This window comes from Silurus meridionalis, chromosome 3, assembly GCF_014805685.1.
Source record: "Silurus meridionalis isolate SWU-2019-XX chromosome 3, ASM1480568v1, whole genome shotgun sequence".
In the NCBI taxonomy this organism is placed as follows: domain Eukaryota; kingdom Metazoa; phylum Chordata; class Actinopteri; order Siluriformes; family Siluridae; genus Silurus; species Silurus meridionalis.
In genome coordinates this window covers 32,921,640-32,940,169 of record NC_060886.1, presented here as the reverse complement: position 1 = coordinate 32,940,169, position 18,530 = coordinate 32,921,640, and the positions used below count along the sequence as shown (strand labels likewise).

Sequence of the window (18,530 nt, the reverse complement as noted above, 5' to 3'; positions counted from 1 at the left end):
TTAGAAATGAGTTTATTAGAGAAACAGCGCATGTAGGACGTTTTGGAGACAAAGCGAGGGAGGTGAGTTTGAGATGGTTTGGACATGTGCAGAGGAGGGACACAGGGTATATCAGTAGAAGAATGCTGAGGATGGAGCCACCAGGAAGGAGAAAAAGAGGAAGGCCAAGGAGGAGGTTTATGGATGTGGTGAGGGAAGACATGCAGGTAGCTGGGTTGAAAAAGGCAGATGTAGAGGACAGGGTGGTATGGAGACGGATGATCCGCTGTGGCAACCCCTAATGGGATAAGCCGAAGAAGAAGAAGAAGAAGAAGAAAAAATAGAAAAAAGGAAAAAAAAAGTAGAAGAAGAGGAACTGCATTAGTTATAGAAAAAGTTGAATTGTAACACACATTACACACGTAACATTAACAATTGTCAGTCTCACACTGCCCTCTAGTGGCATTGTGAGCTTGTTGCTTAATTTTGTGTAAATATTATTAATCATTTGTTTTAAAATATGTGGTCTCTCAGACCAAAGTAGAGATGTGCAGTAGAATAGCTCACACATCTGGCCTATTAAGGAGATGTGTGAGGATGTGAGCAGTGTGTCAGGTTTCATTTAACACTGTGATGAGAATTGTATACTGCCTTCATCCTGTACAAACAACTGATGTTTTTGGGGAGTGTGGATGAGAGAGCTGGTCTCATATTGCTCCAGAAAATAATTATTAAGTTAAAGAAAATAATTTGCATTGTTTAGTGGCTGTTTCTCTGATGTAGTGACTGTCAGAGTAATGAAAATTCAATTCAATTCAATTCATTTTTATTTGTATAGCGCTTTTAACAATGAACATTGTCTCAAAGCAGCTTTACACAGATAATGCGGTGATTAAATGTAAATATGTTCTTTGTAAGTATGTTTGTCCCTGATGAGCAACTGTGGCAAGGAAAAACTCCCCGAGATGGCATAAGGAAGAAACCTTGAGAGGAACCAGACTCAAGAGGGAACCCATCCTCATCTGGGTTGCACCAAATGTCCATTTGAAGCATATATGCAAAGTTGCGGTGTACAGTGATGATGATCAGAAGCAAACTGCACTCCCGAGTCAGTGCAGCAGACCGCCGACACCAACTACAGTCCAATCCGTCCTCAAAGCACCCGTTCTACTCCGGAATTATATGGAACCACCCAAGGTGTTGATGAGAGACCGTCCCGAGCTGCACAGAAGTGTGAAGATCCATGGAGGGGAGAGGGGCAGGAACAGTGGTCACTGGAGCCTCAGGAGCATGTTTAACTCGACCGAAAGAGAAAGAGAGAGAGAGAGAGAGAGAGAGAGAGAGAGAGAGAGAGAGAGAAGGATATGGATTATTAAGTGTAACTATTGGTGTATGAAAGTTAATGTCACTGTGCAGTTTGGACTCCGGCAAGACTCGCTGTGGCAGCATAACTAAAAGGGAGAACCGGAAGGTAACACAGACATGAGGGATCTCTGGGATAAGAGACGACCCACCACATCACCGTCAACAAACCTGAGTGAACGTGTGAATGTGAGGGGACGACAGCATACAAATATACCAGTTCACCAAACACTCTATATCCATGCTCCCTTCAGATCTGAGCCTTTACCTAAGAAAAATCTACTGATAAAAGGCTTGACTAAATAAATAAGTTTTCAACCTCGACTTGAACACTGAGACTGTGTCCGAGTCCCGAACACTGATTGGAAGGCTGTTCCATAACTGTGGGGCTTTATAAGAGAAAGATCTGCCCCCTGCTGTAGTCTTCATTATTTGAGGAACCAACAGATAGCCAGCACCTTTTGATCTAAGTAGGCGTTGAGGATCATACTGGTACAGAAGTTCACTGAGATACTGTGGTGCGAGACCGTTAAGTGCTTTATACGTCAGTAGTAGTATTTTATAATCGATGCGAGATTTGATTAGGAGCAGTGTAGACTGATTAAAACAGGGGTGATGTGGTCATATTTCCTAGATCTAGTGAGGACCCTTGCTGCTGCATTCTGGACTAACTGAAGCTTATTTATGCACTTACTCGCACACCCAGACAGTAAAGCGTTACAGTAGAAGAAGAAAATACTCCACTATGTACAGTAATTGGGTGATAGTAGGTGGAGCAATAATGACCTTGTTAATTAATAACAAATGAATTAATGATGTCAACATTTTCAAAACAAACACAAAGGTGAATGAGAGAGATCTCAAAGTGAGCTACCTAGTAGCTGAACTCGTAGCCTAATCAAAAAAAGCCCCACACTGTGGCAGAGACATTAATGCTACCTGCCTGCAAAGCCGCTGTCAACAAGATGCTCGTCCCTGACGCAGTTAAAGAAATAGCTAAAGTTCCTCTCAGATTACACAATTACCAGACGTATTGATGAAACTAAAAACAGAGAGACACTGAGAGCTGCTGAGCAAAAGCTTTGTGTGTCTTTCCTCAATTCCTGCAGGAAATCATCGTTGTGTTCATCTAAACAGCCCCAGATTTCACACTGAGTGACTATAAACTAACTGAGAGACTGAATTAAGAAAGAAAGGAGACTAGTGGTAAATCTTTTCTATAGTTGTGAGGTGACTGATACACAAAGCCATGGAGCAGTTGGACACTGGGGAGACAATCAGATGAATGAAAGTTTATTGTAAGATTTGAGTCATAATTGTTCAGATGCACAGTGTAGCAGCAATGACACAAAATTCACTTCACTACAACAGTAAAAAACAAACTAATAAATAAAAAAATAAAAATAGAAAAACAGTTTAAATTCAAAAAAGGAAAACAATCCAATGTTATTTAAACTTTACAGGAAAAAAACATTTAAGATATTTTCAGATTTTTTATTTATTTATGCGTTGTTTACATAAAAAAAAACACTCAATACATAAAAATACATCATGACGGGGGCCATGTATTGCGAGATTTTGGGGAACAACCTCCTTCCCTCAGTTAGAGCATTGAAGATGTGTCGAGGCTGGGTCTTCCAACATGACAATGACCCGAAGCACACAGCCAGGATAACCAAGGAGTGGCTCTGTAAGAAGCATATCAAGGTTCTGGCATGGCCTAGCCAGTCTCCAGACCTAAACCCAATAGAGAATCTTTGGAGGGAGCTCAAACTCTGTGTTTCTCAGCGACAGGCCAGAAACCTGACTGATCTAGAGAAGATCTGTGTGGAGGAGTGGGCCAAAATCCCTCCTGCAGTGTGTGCAAACCTGGTGAAAAACTACAGGAAACGTTTGACCTCTGTAATTGCAAACAAAGGCTACTGTACCAAATATTAACATTGACTTTCTCAGGTGTTCAAATACTTATTTGCAGCTGTATCATACAAATAAATAGTTAAAAATCATACATTGTGATTTCTGGATTTTTTTTTACATTATGTCTCTCACAGTGGACATGCACCTACGATGACAATTGCAGACCCCTCCATGATTTCTAAGTGGGAGAACTTGCAAAATAGCAGGGTGTTCAAATACTTATTTTCCTCACTGTATATACTCACATAATCTAAACACGACTTAACTGTTACAATAGATTTTATGTGCATATTTTAACTTATTAGCTCTTTGGGATGCTGTCAGCATTTTTTTAATACAGGAATGTATATGAAACTTCCTTTAATCAACTCCAGCTTTTAGAACACCTATTTTTAACTGATAAACCATTTACACGATTACATTTATCACAAATATGTGTTATATTTGTATTTCGCCCAGATACACTGCATCGTAGTCACTATGAGACCTTGTTGTCTTTATCATTAGCATGGAATGTGTGATTAGCACACGTGGTGCACATACTGAACTCACTTCATACTATTAAACATCCAAAAACAACTTATTCACCCTTTAAAGAATAACATTTGCATCTCTCGTGACTTTAACACATTAAGAATGCATTTACATGAATTTCATAACTGATGAGGGGAGATGAATATCAACTTTGACAGTAAAGCTCAAAGTGTCTTTTTCCAGAGATATTTAAATTGTGTGTGTAGCACATTTTTATCAGGAACTGTTAACATTTGAAGTTAGTTTGGGCATTTTAGCTGTGAGTCCCAAAATCTGTGCCGAAGGCGAACAGGTTAAATAGCAAACCCAACTCATTGAAATAAGCAGAAAACAGTTGCAGGAAATATTTACCAACTGGTTAAATATCTATCGTGATTCTGTATGTGAGAGGGCTGATTGATGAATGGGGGTAGTTCTCCCAAGACTTTTACTGTTGAACTAGTAATTACAGTACATTCTTCTAAACGCAAGTTCCTTCCATCCATCCATCCATCCATCCATCCATATCCTGAATCAGCGTAGCAGACTGCTAACATTAACTACAGTCCAAATCCGTCCTCAAAGCTCTGTGTTACTCCGTCATTTCATGAATCTTCAGGCTGTTGTTATGAAACCATCCCCAGCTCCACAGAGTGACCTCCAGTGGAAGAGAACAACACCCAGAGGCAGGCCGGGACAAAGCGGGCAAATCCGAGGGGAGGGAGGGACGGACGGAAATATATGCATTCAAGAAAAAGAAAACATTTTCCAGAAAGCAGGAGGCAAGAAATTGAGGTGGAGGGGCATCTTCTACATCTACAATCAATTATTAGTTTTTGTAATACATTTAGAAAAGTGTCAACTATATTGAGGTAAACGCCAAGCGGTGTGTGATTAAGAATCTACTTTTCTTCTATTAGTTATTTATATCAACATATAAAACACTGTAATATATTATAGGGTTGTTTATCTGTTCTTATAGCTTCATTGTCAGTGAAATTGTTCATCCATTTCTGATGGTTCTTTGTGTCCTTCAGTCTGCTGTCCTTCATCTGGCAGTTTGATCTCAATCATGACCAGTTTCTGTGTAACAGAATGCTGATGAACAGAGAAGCTTCATGTGTGTACATCTACATGTAGAGGAATGTATCTACCTTGATGTTATCTCTTCTCTGCATCTCCTCTTCTTCTGGTTCTGCTGGAGAATCTGCCTCAGAGCAGTTTCCATATCTGTAGGCTAAAGAGAACAGCAATAAGCTTCATTCCACACACATCAGCTCTCTGCCTTATCTCTCTGATCTCATCCTGATATTGCTGTCCGACTTGTTTCAACTGCCTGAAATACTTGTCACATGACAAATATGTCAGTGTTAAAAAATTAAAAACATTTTAAAAGGAAATCCAGGTTAAATAATGAAACACATTAAAAGGTGGTCCAGGTCGGGGGATAGAGAGAGAATGTGAGAGCAGGTGATTATGAAGAGACGTGTATTGAGTCCCGACCCGGACCAAACTCAAATATTTTATACACTGTATTTATATAACGAGATCTGTACAGTTGACCCTATCATGGTAGTTGAAAAAAATATTCACTCACTAAATTTGGGTTACATTGTAAATTGTAGTGTTTAGGCATCATTTTGATCACAATACTGTCTGTTTTAATGTTTAATTCTTTAAGAATTTTATATTTATTTAATCTGGTCAATGCCGCAATGCATCACGGGAAGATATACTTCAATCTTGTTAAAAAAACTTTCCTATAATAATACTACTGTAAAAACGTTTAAAACAGTAGTTTGACAGTAAAACATACAGACAAAACACGATGAATATTTACATATCAACATATTATTAACTTATAAACTTTCACTGCACCTCTCTGGATTCCGCTTCACATCAACGCCATTTAGCCACGCCCACATCGCCGCTATTTAACAATGACACGTGACAAACCTTTTCCTCGTTTTAAACCTATAGATGTATGTAACAGGTGTATAATTTACCCTGTTAAATTTACATGTCCTGTTTCAATTCATACTAAACTGTTGATTTGTCTTGTTTATACTCATATCTGTGTTTATAAATGTAGTTACCTGATCAAAATGGGTGCTTCTCTTAAATGCCTTGATAATAGAAGCTGATGTCACTTCCTGTCCTGACTCCTCCTCTTCCCTTTCTGAATTGTAATCTCATTGGAGTGGTGGGTTTCTCCTACATTTATGATACACTGGTTTAATTTTTATGAATTAATTTTTATATTTATGTATTTTATATATATTTTTTGTTATGAAGAAGCGAAAATAGAGGACAGGGTAGTGTGGAGGAGGATGATCCGCTGTGGCGCCCCCTAAAGGAAGCAGCCGAAATCATTTTTTTTTCTTCTCACTGAAGTTTTTGTGTGAGGTTTCTTTATCTATCTGTGTGAATATTTTACACTTTTTGTTTGTATTTTTATGAATGTGAGGTCACATGGTGATAAGTCTACCACACATTTATTTTATAGAGAACAATAAGTGAAATATCACCACAGGGGCTGCTGATTTGTTGTGTGTTTATCAGAAGAAACATTAAATACTTCCAGTGAGCTGCAGTCTGCAGTCCCGTGTCTGATTTCACATCACAGCACACAGTTAAAGTTAAAGTATTTCAACTGGTGTCGTCAATATTGATGAGCAATACTTTCAATACTTTCAAGATGAGTATCTTTGATACGATACTTCTATGAAATAAGCAGTGTTGGGCAGTAACGCATTACTTTTTACAGTAACTAATACTGTAACGCGTTACTTTTAAAAATAAAGTAACTTCGTTACCGTTACCGTATGATGCGTTACCCATTACTTTTTTAAATGAATGAATTTGGGCTGAAGTGTAGACTACAGCCTAACCTGCTTACAGCAGCGTCGCATTGTAGGATTGGTGGATAAACCACTGTAAACATGAAGAAGACGCACTGTAGGATTGGTGGATGAACCACTGTAAACACGAAGAAGTCGCACTGTGGGCGTGTCTCCGTTTATTCAGGTCTGTGCAGCAGTAATGGCGAGTCAAGGCGAGAGCAAGACGAGTTTCTCAAAGTGGAAATATGCTCATTCACTTTAGTTGAGTATAAAGACAAAAACTTTTTAGTCAAATGTAAGCTGTGTCTTTCTGGTTCGAAGCTCGTATTTACTGTGATAACAGCAACTCCAATCTGTTGAAGATCCTCCAGAAACTCCATGCTAGAAGCTAGTAGCTAGAAGCTAGAAGCTAACCTGGTGTTCTGTTCTACATTGTTGATAGTTTTCATACTTCAGCTGTGAAAGGAACATGTTTAAGAGCTCAACACAACAGCAGAAGCCACTTTAGTTTTTGATTGTGAATATATAATTCAGCTTGTTTTGTTATTTATTTGAGAAATCCTTGTGATATATTCAGTTTGTGCTGGTCTGACTTAAATAAAATAGTGTTTAAAAATGACTTTGTGTTTAAGTCAGTTTTGTGTTTGTATAGACCATAACGCATAAAAGGGCATTAATGGGAACAATAAAGAAGGTTCTTTAAAAAAGTAACTAAAAAGTTACTTTTAACAGTAACGCATTACTTTTTGGTGTAAATAATCAACAAAGTAACGCATTACTTTTTGAATGAAGTAACGAGTAACTGTAACTAGTTACTAATTTTTAGTAACTAGCACAACACTGGAAATATGTATAAAATGTTTTCAAAAAAATTACTGTTAAAAAATATCTAGTTGAAATATCTTCATATCTGAAACAATCTGTATGGTATAAAGTAAAACTCTCTGAAAAGATTTTACTAAAGAACTGAATCAATCCAGAAGATGGGGGTCGTGTCTGTGTTCCTCCTCTGCTCTCCTCAGCTGTACTCAGACATGCTCTATAGGGTGTTTTACTTTTAGATGCTTTGTTATATTTGTGGTACATGAAGCTTCATCATTGTTAACTGGTGTGTAATAACTTCAGATTTTGTTTCTTTTTCTTTCAGTCATGATCTCAGCCATGCACTCAAATCCTCTTTTAAACCTGCACTGCATCTGCTTTGACTGAGTGAGTGAACGCGCTCATGATAAGTGGTGATACAGCAGAAGATACAGTTTCCTATAATTCCTATTGTATTATAAATATTCATATACTATATGGAATATTAATATTATTTAAGTCAAGTCAGGTCAAGTCAAGAGGCTTTTATTGTCATTTCTACTATACACAGTGGTACACAGTACACAGTAAAAACGAGACAACGTTCCTCCGGAACCCTGGTGCTACACTAAACAACAACAAACAAAACAACATAGAGCTACAACACAAGCTACATAAAGTGCATCGAGTGCAACCTAGTGCAAACAGTGCAGACAGACAGTGCAGACAGACGACACAAGACAAGACAGAAAACCCAATATAGCGCCGACCAGTAAACCTACTGTATACTTGATTATACAGTACTGTACAAGAAAACTGTAAAAATTATACAAACTAAAAACTATATCCCAGAAGGGAGTATAAACAGAACAATGTAGTGCAAAAAATACAGCAGCAGTCAAAGGTGCAAAGAACAGCATGTAAACAGTATAATAAAATGATAATGATAAATGTGCAAGAAACAGCATGTAAACAGTATAATACAGTGATAAATGATAAATGTGCAAAAAACAGCAGTTAAGAGTGTGGTACAGTCGAGAATAATTAATAATAAATAAATGAATGGTGGTGGAATGGATTGAGATGAGTGATGAGAGTGTGTTAAGTGTTAAGTCCAGGAAAAAATTTTTACAGTTCGGTAACACACATTTGAGTGAGTGTGTGTGTGTGTGAGAGTTCTGTTTTATTTCTGTGTGTTGAGAAGCCTGATGGCTTGTGGAAAGAAACTGTTGCATAGTCTTTTTGTGACGGCCCGAATGCTTCGGAACCGTTTTCCTGATGGCAGGAGGGTAAAAAGTGTGTGTGAGGGGTGTGTGTGATCGTCCACAATGCTGTGTGCTTTGCAGGTGCAGCGTGTAGTGTAAATGTCCATGATAGAATGGAGAGAGACACCGATAATCTTCTCAGCTGTCCTCACTATCCTCTGTAGGGTCTTGCGATCCAAGATGGTGCAGTTCCCAAACCAGGCAGTGATTTCCTCAGCCTTCTCAGAAAGTAGAGACGCTGCTGGGCTTTCTTTGTGATGGAGCTGGTGTTGAGTGACCAGGTGAGGTTGTCTGCCAGATGAACACCAAGGAATTTGGTGCTCTTGACGATCTCCACTGAGGATCCATCAATAATCAGTGGAGATTGGTCGCTCTGTGCTCGCCTGAAGTCCATAACCATCTCTTTCGTTTTGTCCACGTTCAGAGACAATATATTTAAATATCCTTAACTAACTTGTTTTAGAAATATTAAAGATATACAGATATAGAAAGCATCATTATTATACAGAAATGCAGTAGAACAGAGCGCATACAGATTCTTCTGCATTGTTTCCTTCCATTACAGTTTTTCTGGCGTTTTGAAATTAAGGTAAATTTGTACAAATTTTACAGGAAGGAAAATGCTAAAGTCTACATGGCTCATGAAAAATCTTAACAACTGTTTTGAACTGTTTGGACTGACATTTATATATAATATATATGTTATCTCACAAAAGTAAATACACCCCTTACATTTCAGCAGCCACTGTAATAGATTTTCTAGATGCTATAGAAATGAAACTTGGATATATTTAAAAGTAGTCAATGTGCAGCTTGTACAGCAGTACAGATTTACTGCCCTCTAAAAAATAACTCAACACACAGCCATTATTTTCAAAATATCTGAAAACAAAAGTAAGTACACCATAAGTGAAGGTGTAAAAACTGTCCAAAGTGTGAATATTCTGTGTGATCACCATTGTTATCTCACACTGCCTTAATCCTACTGGACATCGAGTTCACCAGAGCTGCACAGGTTGTTGCAGGGATCCTCTTCTACTCCTCCATAATGACATCACAGAGATGCTGGATGTTAGACACATGGTGCTTCTTCACTTTCCACTTTAGGATGCCCCACAGGTGCTCAATAGTGTTCAGGTCTGGAGACATACTTGTCCACTCCACCTTCACCTTCACATTCCTCAACAAGGCAGTTGTCATATTGGAGGTGTGTTTTGGGTTTTATTATTTTAGAACCTGTGATTTGGCCCAGTTTCTAGAAGGAGGGCATCATGTTCTGCTTGCAGGTTGTAGTCCATGTTTTCCTCAATGAAGAACAGCTCCCCAGTACCAGCAGCACCAGACCATGATGTTACCACCACCATGCTTGATTGTAGGCAAGACACAATTTTCTTGATTCTTCTCACCAGGGCGTCCCCACACATGCTGGACACCATCTGAGCCAGACAAGTTTCTCTTCATTTCAACAGACCACAGTGATTCAGTGAACTGTTTGCAGGGGTTTTTGTGAGCCAGCTGCAGAAGAGGCTTCGTCCTGTCTGTGTGTCTGTGTGTGTCTGAGTCTTAACCTGTGCATCACCTGGGCTCTGAAGTTTCAGGTGCCACCAAGTAAACTCCCTGCATTGGATCCAGTAGAATGGGGAGTAATTCAATCAGAGACTCAGGGTTTATTTACTTTTTTTTTTTTTGTTATTGTTTTTAAATATGATAAAAATATATTAAATTAATTATATTTTTGTGATATTTTTTATCTTGAGGTGGTGGTGAAGGTTTGGAGGTGATCATTCACAGAATCTGAAAAACAACAAGAAGATCACACACTTTAACAGCAGGAACAAGAAGCAAACGATTGCATGTATAGTAGCTGAATGAGATTTAACTGTCAGGGAGCACCCTGCGTCTTCGCCCGCACCAGCCCTGCCCGCACGGAGCTGCTCGCCTGATTACTAACACGGTGCACCTGATCTCCATCAACCACGCACATATAAGCAGCCTAGGTGCACCTATGCTTTGTCCGTTATTTTATAATTCTGGGAGCATCTCCCATTTCAGGGTTTGCCCTTCTGGGTATCCTGAGAGAGAGAGAGAGAGAGAGAGAGAGAGAGAGTCTGCACCAGTCCATTATCCAGTGCATTTCCTGTCTGAAAGCCGTCTCGTTGTTATTGATGATGAGACTCACCATAGTCATGTGACTGATGAACTTGATAATTTGAGCTGTGCATTGCAGCACAGTCATGAATCACAGTGTGAACAGCTGGTGACTGAGGATACGGCCCTGAGGTCCCAGTGCTCACTGTGATGGGTTTTGCTGGTCCTGATCCAAACTGTCTGATGTCTCCATCATGGAGTCTATAGCATACAGGCTTTTTCCACATAAACATAAACTATAATAGACAGCAGATAACACTGTACAGATCTACAATTTATTTTATTTCTTTATGAACAAAAGTTTTAGATGTAAATCACTAAAAAAGTAATCTATTAAATTATTCATAAAGAGAGTCTGAGGCTTGGTGATGGCTGGAGGAATGAGCTTTGTGATGTCTTGCCACCATGATTCCAAAATCTTTACAGCGACTTTGGGGTTGCTGGCTGCCAGATCATGAGTGGCATAAACCACTGCAAGCTGCAGCTCCCACGGCAAATCTGCACACAAAATCCATCATAAAATTAGGACTTGCTGAAGCACTTTCCTGTTGATAAAGAACTAAACATCAGAGAATAAAGATTTAATGATATCTTTTTTCTGTTCCAAACACATCTATGCTTTTTTGTCAGATTTTGGACTGACATTGGGAGTTTCTCCTTAAGCCCTTGTTACCCAAGTCGTCCTGTTTCAGATGGACAAAGAACATGAGTAAAAAACTGAACAATCCACAAATAATGTGAGAAGATGCTCAAATTCAGTCTTAGTACGGTGTTTGCTCTGTTCTTGTTTGCAACAGCCAAGTGTCCAGGATCAGCCAAAGGTCCTCTCTAGTAAATCAAAGATTTGGATATAAAGTAATCCCTCGCCTATCGTGGGGGTTACGTTCCAGACCCCCCGATAGGCGAAATAACGTGAAGTGGCAACCTAATATGTATACAGTACTGTATACAGAATTTATAAACCACATCGACACTCTTATGAACCTTTTCTCTGTTTTTAAACATTTAATATTTTTAAACCTACGTAATTTACCATTTTAACATAAAAATTATATATGGGTACTCACCAGTGAACTTGAATGATGAAGATGATGATGAATTAAGTGTGCAGTCGTAATGATGATGAAGGTGATGAAATGAATGTACTGCATACCCAAGAATAGCATTACAGCTCTTCATCAGGTGGTGCAGTATCTTCACCCTCGTCCATAACTTCTGTTGTCGCTAAAGGCGTAGTGTCTGGTGTCTTCTTCCGAGTGATGAACACAGTTATGGGGAGTTGCTGGTGCTGCTTTTTCTTCTGGGTAAAAAGGTTTTTTATAAGCAGACATGTTACCCTCGATTGCATTTGAGAACTGCAACAAATGAAGAATATGGGGGTCTCATTCTTGAGCTAGTTGCTGAAGTTCTTTGGACAGTCTGACAAGGGTTGCAAGGCGCTCGAGTGTTCGCCAACCTCCTAAATTTTTTATATTTTTTCATATCTGTTAGTATTAAGATGGGCCTCACACTGGTTCTCTAAACACATTCCTATGTTGTCTGTTCAGTGTCTATAGGATCTTTATGATGTGAGTATGTAAGGTACACAGAAAGTGTTTGTCTGGGTTCACACATCCCTGGTTACTATGTTTTCTTACCCAACCAGGAACAGTTTAAGCTCGGGTTTTATCCAGTGTGTATATATACTTGTCTGTTATCTGATAAAGATAAAGATTGATAAAGGACTTGTTTATTTGATCCTTTAGTGACACCTTTTTGTCTCCCGAAACTCAGTTACACTTTTTGCCAGATCCTCGACTGATGCTGCCATGTTTTTCTGCCTGTCGTTCCCACTAATAGGTAACCATCTACTTGTTTATTCTTTATGTCTGTATTTGAAATACAAAGGAGAATAATTATTTCATTATTGTTTTGATTTCTAATGAAAATAAAGTCACTGACAGAAGTGGGATTTGAACCCATGCCTCCGTGTGGAGACCAGAACACTCAGATTCCTGGAAGGTACAGAACCTTGAGTCTGGCGCCTTAGACCGCTCGGCCATCCTGACATACAAGCATGTGTTTCTTATCCCCTTAGTGGCTGATAAAACAATTTTTACAAATTTCTGTCTACTTGTTTATTTTAATTATCCTTTTATTTGTGTTTCTTATTTATGTAAGTCTTTTGTTTTTCTGTCTGAATGCCTATATACCTGCTCATCTTTCCTATCGATTAATATCTATCTATTTAATCTATCCATCTGCCTGCTTGCAGAGGCGGCAAAAGTACACACATCCTTCACTTAAGTAGAAGTACAGATATTCATGTTTTAAAAGACTCTGGTAAAAGTTGAAGTTCTGACTATACTTTTTTACTGAAGTTACAGTGAAGAAGTTTGGGCGTTGACATGTACTTAATTAGTAGTAAAGGCTTCGTTTTTAACTTGTTTCAGTGTCACTCTGGTAACTGGACCTCACATCATATTAATATTAGGGCTGTCAGTCGATTCAAATATTTAATCGCGCTGTTCTAAATGTGAAGAGAGATGACAGAGATGGCAGAAAGCGCCCCCTATCTGTTTTCTTTACTTTACAGCATTTTGTTGTTATTATTATTGTGTACAAAAGAAAGTAGAGCCTTTACATATTTGAATGATGTGTTGCTCTGTTCGATCAAAAAAGACAGTAATTTATGTTTGTTTTGGTGTTATGAGAAAAAAATTATTCTGATTTGAGATATGGCGCATCAGTAAAACAAATGTTTTTGATGTATGTGCAGAATCGGGAAAACCTTCCGTAACCATGGCTGAGTGGATCAGCAGCACTTTTGAAGTCAAAACCGTAGATAATTAAACCGTGAACGACATACATCTGCTACTGTTGCATGTTCACCATATGGCCTAGACATGCAAGAAAAGTCAAAGCCTGGCTGTCAGGATGGCTGAGCTTTTTAAGGAGCTGCGTTCAGGTTGCAGTCTCCTCTGGAGGTGTGGGTTTGAATTGCACTTCAGATAGGGGTGTACCTTCTTGGTCAATTTTCCCATGTGGAAGAGACTTCAGTTCAGAAAAAACATGAGAGAAAACTATTTAACATGTTGACTCCGTTCAAAGTCTTCTGTTGCTTTTTTGATACTGAAAGATTTTGGCTAAATGTCACTGTATAATAAAGACTCATCCAAATGCTTGAGCATGTCTTTAGACAAAAATAGTCCATTTGACATCACTGGCTTGAACACTTGTTTTGTTATCATGATAGCTGAGCATGATCTCTCATTTAAACAGGATCTGGTTCCAGAAATGGCACAAAATTGTGCAACTGTGTGGCTAAATCTGTGTATAAATAAAGTGCAAAAGGGAAAAAAATGCAACATCCGTTCCGCTAGTATCCTGAGTTATTCAAGATATATATAGTTATTCAAGACATTTTAACTTGTATTTTAAAAGAAGTATATGTGGATATTTTTAAGAAAGGAGATTTGAATCAAAGAATGGCAATGGGCTTAATAAAATTGATATACAAGAAAAAAGGGGAGAAAACAGATCTTAAAAACTACAGACCAATCACTATGCTGAATACTGATTTTAAGATTTTATCCAAAATCTTAGTCAACAGACTGAAGGAAGTAATGCTGAGCATAATTAAAACTAAACAAGTGTACGGTGTAAAGGGTAGAGATATAGCAGACACAACAATTAGTATAAAAGATACGATAAGATACATGCGTGAGCAGAATAAAGATGGTTTTATTATCAGTTTAGACTTTGAGAAAGCCTTTGACAGGGTGGAACATAATTTCTTATTTGACGTTTTAAAGAGGTTTGGGTTTGGAGAACATTATATTAGATGGATTAGGATCTTATACAAAGGTGCAGTAACAAAAATTTAATGTAATGTGTTTTTAACACAGTGTTTTAAAATAACCAGATCAATAAGACAAGGATGAAACGGTGTACATGAGATTCGGAAGGGTGGCGGTTTTAACGGAGCATTTTACTTTTATGGAAGCAAAAGAAATAAAGATTTTAGGAGTTTTAATGGGGAGGGATGAAAAGAAAGCAGAAGAAACAATGTGGGAGGAAATATTAGGAGGGATTGAAAGGAGGTTGATATTTTGGAAAATGAGAACATTAACACTAAAAGGGAAAGTTTTAGTTCTTAACGTCTTAATGATTTCTAAACTGTGGTACATTTTATACACATCATCTATGCCGTTGTGGGCAGAAAAAAGGCTGAAAAAATGTTTTTTAGATTTTTAATGGGAAGGGAAACCCGCAAGAATTGCATACAACACCTTAATAGCAGCAATAGAGAAGGGAGGACTGCAGTTAATGGATGTGGAACAAAGAAAAAACAGTCTGAGGGTGAAAATAATAATAAAAAAAAAAATGGATAAAGAAAGCAATGCAGCATGAAAAGCAACAATGGGTTTTTTCTTAAAAAAGTGTAGCAACTTGAATCTTGGAAACACCATACTGTGGATGAAAACAAAGAATTGAATGACGGAGGGGTTGCCAGACTTTTATAAAGAACTCTTGAGGGCCTGGGGGAAATTTTTAACTCATATACATTTTTATCCACAAGGAAGAGAGAACATTTTAAATCAGTCTTTATTCTTAAACAATGGCATTTTAAATCAGGGGAAAGAGATATTCTTTACGAAATGGTGGGATGTGGGTATTATGAAAGTAAGAGATGTTTTATATGAATTCAAAGAGGGGTTTTTACCAACACAATACATTGTGGACATAATGGAGGAGGCAAAGGAGGATTTTAGCAGACAAGAAATAGAAAATTAATATGATGTAATCAAGAACTCTATACCTCAAGAATGGCTAAAAAGAATTGAAAACATGGAAGAGGGCGAAGAAGAAAAAGATGTGAATGTGAGTCTTGGAGGAAAATTGTTTGCTTTTAAAACATGTTCTGTGAAAATGTCGTATTGCCTTTTTAGAGACGCTGTTTTTAAGAGACCTGTTGCAAATGAATATTGGTTGCGCACGTTTAAAGATTTAAAAGAAGACAGTATATGGAGGAATATAAAGGGGAAATTTATACAAATAAAGTTGCAGAACTAAGAATATTTTATCAGACATAAGGCTATTTTTACAGATGCAAATTAAAATAGAATTGGAATAGATCGTCGCAGCTGTGGCAAAACGACAGTGGCAAAAAAACTTGCGTCTGAATCCTGTTATTATATGTGGATGATTGTTGACAATCAGAGGGAAATGCAATGGACTGCCAATTCTGTTGTGTGTTTTTGTATTACTTTGTTCTCTAACAAAAGTCTTTTGTTAAGCGTGTTTTGTGCATGCCGCAACAGCATCTCCTCCACAAGCTGGCAGTCCTATCTCAGAGTTTAAATACGGGTAGCGTGGCCGAGTGGTCTAAGGCGCTGGATTTAGGCTCCAGTCTCTTTGGAGGCGTGGGTTCGAATCCCACCGCTGCCACTTTATAAATTTGGTCAAATCTCCTTCCGTAAATACTGCAGAATTTAATCAGCGGGTCCAAAGCCTAGATCCGTCGAGATCAAGGGTCGCTGTAAATGCTAGTCAAAAGGTGCTCGTTTTAGCTCTATGTTAAACAGTCTCACGAGCTCTTGTCAAATAGAATACAAAGGTTATCCTGCACTGCACACAGTTTTTCTTTTAGTTTGTCAAGTTTAGCCTTTTTTTGTCAAAAAGTAATGATTTGTATTTATTTCTCTGAACAACCAGATAGGTCCAAAACACACATACTAAGCTTATTTTCAGAAAACATTAAAGGACTGGATTATGCAGATCAGTGTACTCTGTACAGCATTGTTGTGAAATCTGTCCTTTTCACTTGTTCACATTATGCAATACACTGATTTACTTTTATGTGACACTTTTTCTTTCACAAACGCTGTAAATAAGAGTGTCATGGTTAATCAATGATCCATCTCCCAATTGAATTATTAAGATAAAATGCCACTATAGAAACAAAAAATAAGTAATCTGAGCATACTAGCAGATAAGACATTGCATTCTTTTCCCTTTGCACTTTATTTACACACAGATTTAGCCACACAGCTGCACACTTTTGTGTCATTCCTGGAACCAGATTCTGTTCAAATAAGAGACCATGCTTCACTATCATGATAACAAAACAAGTGTTCAAGCCAGTGATGTCAAATGAAAGCTAGACCGGTGTGTCACAGCGAGGTTCCACTATTTTTGTCCAAAGTCATGCTCAAGCATTTGGATGAGTCTTCGATATTCAGTGAAATTTTGCCAAAATATTTCAGTACCAAACAAGCAACAGAAGACTTGAACATGCAAATGTAGAAGACGTATTTCGTTTGCGGTTTAATTTTCTACAGGGTTGACTTAAAATAGTTCTGCTGCAGTGTTAAAGAGCTGTGTTCTGGCAGAACAAGCTGTGGGAAATGTGTAAGAAACGAAGATCACAAACGTAGGCAAGATTTTAACATGGTGCAGGAAAACCCCAATGGATTTCAAATCCGTCACCTTACCCACTTAACCATGACTACACAAGGTTCTGCCTTAAGGCCACTGTGGCTTGCGTGCATCAAAGGGAAACCAATGGCAATTTTTCTGTTTGGCTCTCACACACCACAGATGTAGACTAGTTTACGAAGTCAACAATAAGCAGTCAGAAGGCAACAAGAGTTTGGGGTTAACATGAATGAGACAGAGGGAGTCAGTGATGTAAACATGACTGAGAACAGAGACATTCCTGATCATCATCATCTTTTCTCTGCTTGTGTTCTATATGTGGATCTTCTATGGTTGTTGTTCAGCCTGCATACATTTACTAGGTAACAAAATTTTTAATTAGTTTTTTTGTATAAAACATTTCTGTTTGATCATTTTTTATTAAAATATAAATAAATAAATAAATAAATAAATATAAAAGAGGCGAAATTAATCCTCCAGTGCAACACACGTTATCTAGATAGATAGATAGATAGATAGATAGATAGATAGATAGATAGATAGATAGATAGATAGATAGATAGATAGACAGACAGACAGAGTAATATTTGAAAAGTACCAGACTCAAGGTTCAATACATTCCAGGAAACTGAGTGTTCTGGTCTCCACATGGAGGCATGGGTTTAAATCCCACTTCTGACACTAACTTCATTTTCAGGCAGATGGATATATAAATTAGAGATCAATAGATTGATAGGAAAGATGAGCAGGCATATATATGCATTCAGACAGAAAAAGATAAGACTGATGTAGATAGATAAGAAACACATGCTTGTATGTCAGGATGGCCGAGCGGTCTAAGGCGCCAGACTCAAGGTTCAATACATTCCAGGAAACTGAGTGTTCTGGTCTCCACATGGAGGCATGGGTTTAAATCCCACTTCTGACACTAACTTCATTTTCAGGCAGATGGATATATAAATTAGAGAGATCAATAGATTGATAGGAAAGATGAGCAGGCATATATATGCATTCAGACAGAAAAAAAGATAAGAGTGATGTAGATAGATAAGAAACACATGCTTGTATGTCAGGATGGCCGAGCGGTCTAAGGCGCCAGACTCAAGGTTCAATACATTCCAGGAAACTGAGTGTTCTGGTCTCCACATGGAGGCGTGGGTTTAAATCCCACTTCTGACAGTGACTTTATTTTCATTAGAAATCAAAACAATAATGAAATAATTATTCCCTTTGTCTTTCAAACACAGACATACAGAATAAACAAGTAGATGGTTACCAAATA

General features: G+C 38.0%; 1 long non-coding RNA gene and 4 other non-coding genes across 5 annotated transcripts; 3 read left to right on the top strand and 2 right to left on the bottom strand.

Annotated features, from left to right (window-relative positions):
- Positions 1-3,433: 3,433 nt before the first annotated feature.
- LOC124383021 lies at positions 3,434-5,740 on the bottom strand. Its single transcript, XR_006925183.1, has 3 exons — positions 5,650-5,740; positions 4,926-5,008; positions 3,434-4,854 (listed from the first exon to the last, which is right to left on the bottom strand). It is a non-coding gene; the product is annotated as an uncharacterized LOC124383021 (long non-coding RNA).
- A 7,025-nt stretch (positions 5,741-12,765) lies between these two features.
- Positions 12,766-12,876, bottom strand: trnal-caa. Its single transcript has 2 exons — positions 12,839-12,876; positions 12,766-12,811 (listed from the first exon to the last, which is right to left on the bottom strand). It is a non-coding gene; the product is annotated as a tRNA-Leu (tRNA).
- Positions 12,877-16,176: 3,300 nt separating this feature from the next.
- trnal-uag lies at positions 16,177-16,258 on the top strand. The gene has a single exon. It is a non-coding gene; the product is annotated as a tRNA-Leu (tRNA).
- Positions 16,259-18,065: 1,807 nt separating this feature from the next.
- trnal-caa lies at positions 18,066-18,176 on the top strand. Its single transcript has 2 exons — positions 18,066-18,103; positions 18,131-18,176. It is a non-coding gene; the product is annotated as a tRNA-Leu (tRNA).
- A 140-nt stretch (positions 18,177-18,316) lies between these two features.
- Positions 18,317-18,427, top strand: trnal-caa. The gene is made up of 2 exons: positions 18,317-18,354; positions 18,382-18,427. It is a non-coding gene; the product is annotated as a tRNA-Leu (tRNA).
- The last annotated feature ends 103 nt before the right edge of the window (positions 18,428-18,530 follow it).